Raw genomic sequence first — 6,160 nt, 5'->3', positions numbered from 1 at the left:
ATACACTATATTCAACATAGTTCATATATATGTGTAAAGTGCGGGAAACATCGTGTCTAAGCATGTGATAGCAATTCAAGTTAGTCATAAATCATTAACTAACATTGAAAGCCTTGAAAACCATAACCTAAACATTTATATTCCACACCTTACACCGATAAACGCGTAACGGAATCGTTTTAGACACTTAGCCTTTGTCAACGGTGAATTGACGACCTACAGTATGAAATAGGTTAGCTATTCCATTACTTACAATGTTTGAAACCCTATAACAGGTTAGGGTTAGGTTTTCTTACCTAAGAACGGAATTAAAATCGCCCGTATAGCGATACAGATAGGGTGACTATGTGCATGGAGCAACGGGATCGAATCCCAGGATGAAATCTCCAACTCTCACTCTCACTTTCTCTCTTTTTCCTTTCCTTTTCCTTTTCTCTCTTCCTTAAGGTTTAAAAATTCGTATGGAATATTAGACAGGGGGTTTAAGGCCCTTATATAAGCCCAGGTTTGATGGAAATGGCCCCAAGGCCAAGGTATACTTAGGTTATATCCAAAGGGCGTCTGTTTCAGCCCAACGGAGCACTTTTGGTGGCCCCTTTTCTGCGTGCGGTCGGACTTAAGCTTCCTGATATTGGATCTAGGTCAGGCTAAGTTTTCGCTCTGATCGGGTTTACAGATTGATCGTGGCAGACCAGTTTCAGTTCAATGGTCACGAGCGCTCGATTAGGGCCACAAGTGCATTACCATGTATGAGACATTTTTCCTGATCCAAGGGTGTATTTGGGTCAGATTCTAATAGTTTGAATCCTTATATTTGGCCCCGCCAGCGACACGACTCAGATTACTTAAATTCAGATTTTATTTCTGAATATATTCACGTTTCTCACACACTTTGCTCCAAGCTCAAGTTATACATTTCTAGACACAATTAAGACTTGATTTCTGAGGAGGTTGTCAAGTCTAGTAATACGGTCATAGCCATATGGTTTCGGGGTAATCGGACTTTCGACGTGCGGTCCAGGTCTGATACAGAATTTCGGTGTGCTCCCGAGAGCAAACGGGTTTAGGGATGGATTCTAGATTTCATGGGAATGTAGCGTCAATGATTTTACATAGTTTGGGTCTTACACATTATATTTAAAATGATTAGTGCTAATTTCACAAGTACTCTAGTTTATCACTTCCTAATACTAGCCTAATTTCTAAAGGATTTGGTCCTAGGTGATTTTTTTCTGAGGTGGCACTCGGGTCCTTGTATAGATTTTTTCGAGACATTACAATCGACCCCCCTTAAAGAAAAATTTTATCCTCGAAATTAGTACCTTTTTGCACTCCTCGAGAATCTGAGGGTAGTTCTTTCGAACCTCGGCTTCTGTTTCCTAAGTAGCCTCTTCCTTCGTGTGGTGCGTCCATAGTACCTTCACAAGTGGGATAACCTTGCTACGTAACACCTATTCCTTCCTATCCAGGACACGCGTCAGTCGCAGTACATAAGTAGCATCCTTGCTCAACTGTACCTACTCCCATCTGATAATGTGGGAAGGATTGGGAACGTATTTCTTCAGCATAGAGACATGAAATACGTTGTGAATGCCTACGAGTGGAGTGGGCAAAGCAAGGCGGTACGCTACCGCTCCCACTCGATCAAGTATCTGGAATGGGCCAATGAATTGAGGCGTGAGCTTCCCCTTCTTCCCAAACCGGAGGACTCCCTTCATTGAGAAAACCTTCAAAAATATATGGTCCCCAACCTCAAACTCTAACGGTCATCGTCTCGTATCGGCGTAGCTCTTGTGTCTGCTCTGTGCTGTCAAAAGTCGGTGCCTGATAATGTCGACTTTCTCTGAAGTCGCTTGAACTAATTTCGGGCCAATCAAGCTCTTCTCGCCAACCTCTGCCCAGCAATGTGGTGCCCTACACGAATGCCCACATAGTGCCTCGTAAGGAGTCATGACAATACTCGTTTGGAAGCTGTTGTTATAAGCGAACTCTGTATAAGGAAGACAGTCATCCCAACTGTCCTTGAAATCCAGCACACAGGCCCGCAACATATTTTTTAGAATCTGATTCACCCGTTCCATCTGCCCGTTAGTCTGTGGATAGAACGCGGTACTGAACTTCAACTTCACAACTATCACTTCCTAGATACGAGTCCAGAAGATAAATGTGAATCGCATGTCTCGGTCCGACATGATCTCTAAGAAAACTCCATGCAGACGTACAATCTCTTTGATGTACAACCTGGCTAACTCGTCTGCAGAGTTCGAAACTCTGATAGGGAGAAAATGAGCCGATTTCGTCAACCAGTCTACGATCACCCAAATGGAATCATGCCCCTTCCTTGTCTTCGGTAGGCTTGAGATAAAATCCATGGAGATGAAGTCTCATTTCCATTCAGCAATGGGCATGGGTTGAAGCAGTCTAAGAGGTCGGTGATGTTCGGCCTTGACTTGTTGGCACGTGAGATAACGGGACACATATTCTGCTATGTGGGCCTTCATGTTGTCCCACCAGTATGACCTCTTCATATCGCAATACATCTTCGTACTTCCAGGGTGCATCATCATCTTCGAATTATGCACTGCCTCGAGAACTTCCCGCCTCAAGTCAGGAAGGTTTGGGATGCATAGGCAGCCATGGTAATGTAAGCCCTCATCTGTACCAACTCACCACTCGGCGTCCTTATTGCCGCTAGCCTGCTCTCGAAGCTCAAACAATCATCCATCGCCCTTCTGGGCCTCAATGATCCTATCATCAAGAAGTGGCCATACACGAACATGTGCGACGCTCTCGAACGGCTCCTCCACGGTGAGCTTCTGCTTGAAGTCTCGCACAAACTCTACCATACCTCATTTTGCCACCATTAGTGGAGCCGCAAACTCTATGGTCTTCTTGCGGCTCAACGCGTCAGCTACGAGGTTGGCCTTGCCAGGATGGTAGAAAACCTCAAACTTGAAGTCCTTCAAGGTTTCCATCCATCGTCGTTGCCTCATATTCAGGTCCCGCTGAGTGAATATGTACCTGAGGCTCTTGTGGTCGCAAAAGAGCTCGAGCTCCTCTCCGTAGAGGTAATGTCTACAAATCTTCAAAGCAAAGATGACGGCCGCTAACTCCAAGTCGTGCGTCGGGTAGTTTTCCTCATGTTTCCTCAACTGTCGTAATAGGTAGGAAATAACCCTGTCCTTCTACATCAACACACCGCCCAAACCGATGCGAGACGCGTCCGTGTATATCATATACTTGACCCCTTGGTCTGACAATACTAGTACAGGGGCGGACGTCAACTTGTCCTTCAACTCCTGAAAAGCTACCTCTGCCTTTTCATTCCAAGCGAACTTAAGATCTTCCCAAGTCAACTGAGACAAAGGTCTGGCTATCTTAGAGAAGTCCCGAATGAATCATCGATAATAACCTGCTAGCCCAAGAAAACTCCTCACTTCAGTAACCGAACCGGGCTGCTCCCAGTCTTGAACTGCGGCTACCTTGGCAAGGTCCATGGCTATCCCTTCCCTGGACACCACATGTCTCAGGAACTTGACTTCCTCTTTCCAGAAGTTGCACTTCTTGTACTAGGTGAACAACTGGTTCTTCCTCAGAGTATCCAAGAATGCTCGCAGGTGTTCCTCGTACTCTTCTCGACTCTTAGAGTATATCAGGATATCATCAATAAACACGATGACGAATCGGAATAGAAATGGCCGAAACACCCTGTTCATTAGGTCCATGAACACGGCCGGCACGTTTGTAAGGTCGAACGACATTATGAGAAACTCAGTGTCCAAAAATAGTCCTGAAGGCCGTCTTCTGCACATCCTCATCTCTAACGCACGACTGGTGATACCACGATTATAAGTCGATCTTCGAGAAATAATTTACCCCTTTCAACTGATCAAACGGGTCATCTATCTTGGGCAAGGGATACTTGTTCTTTACCGTCACTTGGTTCAATCTGCGATAATCAATACATAATCACAGAGAGCCATCCTTCTTCTTTACGAACAACACGGGTGCTCCCCATGAAGACACGCTGGGTCATATAAAGCCTGCATCTAACAGATCATCGATCTGTTTCCTCAGCTCCTCCATCTCACATGGAGCCATGCGATAGGTCGGAAGAGATACAGGTGTCGTACCAGGCACTAAATCGATCGTAAAATTGATTTCACACTGAGGGGGTAGTCCAGGTATCTTTTTGAACACATCTAAGAACTCTTAGACCACAAGAGTGTCCTCAAGCGCTGGACCATGAGCATTCTCTAGTATGGAAGCATAACAATCAATGCAATAGGGCCAACTGACCTACGCTGAGAATGTAAAGGTCGTGCCCTCTGGTCCACAAGCTGTCACTACTCTGGCATCGCAGTCGATCTCTGCCTTCACCTCTGTGAGCCAATCCATACTGAGAATGACATCATAATGATGTAATGGGGTGACAATCACGTCGAGGAGTGTTGTCCCGCTCCCTACATCTATCGAACACCCCTTACAAATCTTGGTAGCATCCGAGAAAGTCCCTTTGGCGGTAAGGATTCTCACCCCAACCATAAGATTAGTTTCCAACCCTAGCCGCTTTACTGTTGCACACGATATGATAGAGACACTGGACCCGGTGTCCACTAATAAAAAGACTGGAGTACCTTGGATATGTGCCGTAACATCGAAAGTCATAGGTGGCGTAGGTGTTGCCTCTGATGCTTCAACTGTAAGCGAGTGCACTCGAGCCTGCTGAAAACGGTTAGGCTGAGGTAGCATAGGCCATTGAGGTGGCCTAAATCGAGGTGCGGGTGGCCGAAATGATGGATGAGCTGGTGCCGATCGTAGAGGTGGTGCTGATATAACCTAGGGGAGCTGGCGGTTGATCATTTGGGGTGGTGAGAAGCCGCTATCTCTCATCCTGTTGTAGTAGTTCACCTCCATGTGGCCTGGCCTCTTACAATATGCACACCACACATCCGATCACCTCACAGGGGCAAGTGAAGCCATCAGCCTCGGCGGTGAATCTGCCCGCGGCCTCTTCCCAAGGAATGGTTTGCTCGAAATCTCTGGTCACGGCCTAGGAGCCATCGGTGCTCGCATACGGGACTGCCTGTCCCCGTCCTGCTCAGCTGTCATGGACATGCTCACTAGCTCAGCATAGCTAGGTATGCTAGTGCAGCACATCTTCAAGTGAATATTTGCTCGCAAGCCCTCAGAAAAACATCGCATACGCATCGGCTCATCTATCAGAATCAACGGGGCGTACCTACCCAACTCCGTAAATCTGTTCTCATATTCGATCACTGACATCCCTCCCTATCGGAGGCGAAGGAACTCACTCTCCTTCTCGTGGTGATAGGTGATGGGATAATATTTCTTGTGGAAGCGGGTCTCAAAGGCTGCCCTACTTTGATACCAAGCGGGTCAAACAGGTACCCAACTCCCGAGTTCCAACGCATCACTTATGCAACATATTTAATGATGGTTGTATGTTTTCTATATTAGTGCATAAAACATAAATGAGATTAAGCCAAAATAGCAAAACATAATCCAGGGACAATTATAGTACGCAAGCGGAAGACTAAAACAAATATGTATAGCTTTATAAACCAATATAGGTCCCCAAAGTATGTATGCGTTGCCAGGTCAATAATTACAAGTACTGTCTTAAAATATAATTTTTTTAAAAAAATGTGATAGTCTACAAGTATGACCCTGAAGCCCCGTCGATCAGAGCGGTCTATATAAACCCGCCTAAATACTACATATATGAGAAAGCATCCACATCGTCTGTGAAGTCCGTCTCTACCTCATCAGTCGAGTCTCCATCTGCAACTAAGACAGAGTCTGGTTGGTGTTTAAAACACCGTCCCATAATGTGGGAGTGAGTGATCAACTCAGTGGAATAATAAAGCAAAGGTTAACATATTCTCAATATAGTCAAGCAGTAATAATAAAACAATACAATCAAACATCCCTAAGTACTTTGACTAATGTAAGAATAGTATGTATAAATGATGCATGCCCTCACCTACACTCCCTCTGCGATCTTCATCTAACGGTCGCGCATGTCAGTCACTTTCTCATGCTCTCTACTCAACGCCAAACGACACATGCAGTGCTATGCATGAGCGTGATTATCAAGTTCTTATTAGTCCTTTTCATACAACAGGATTGGGAAGCT

This window comes from Magnolia sinica, chromosome 2, assembly GCF_029962835.1.
Source record: "Magnolia sinica isolate HGM2019 chromosome 2, MsV1, whole genome shotgun sequence".
NCBI classification, from domain to species: domain Eukaryota; kingdom Viridiplantae; phylum Streptophyta; class Magnoliopsida; order Magnoliales; family Magnoliaceae; genus Magnolia; species Magnolia sinica.
This window is presented reverse-complemented; position numbering follows the sequence as displayed.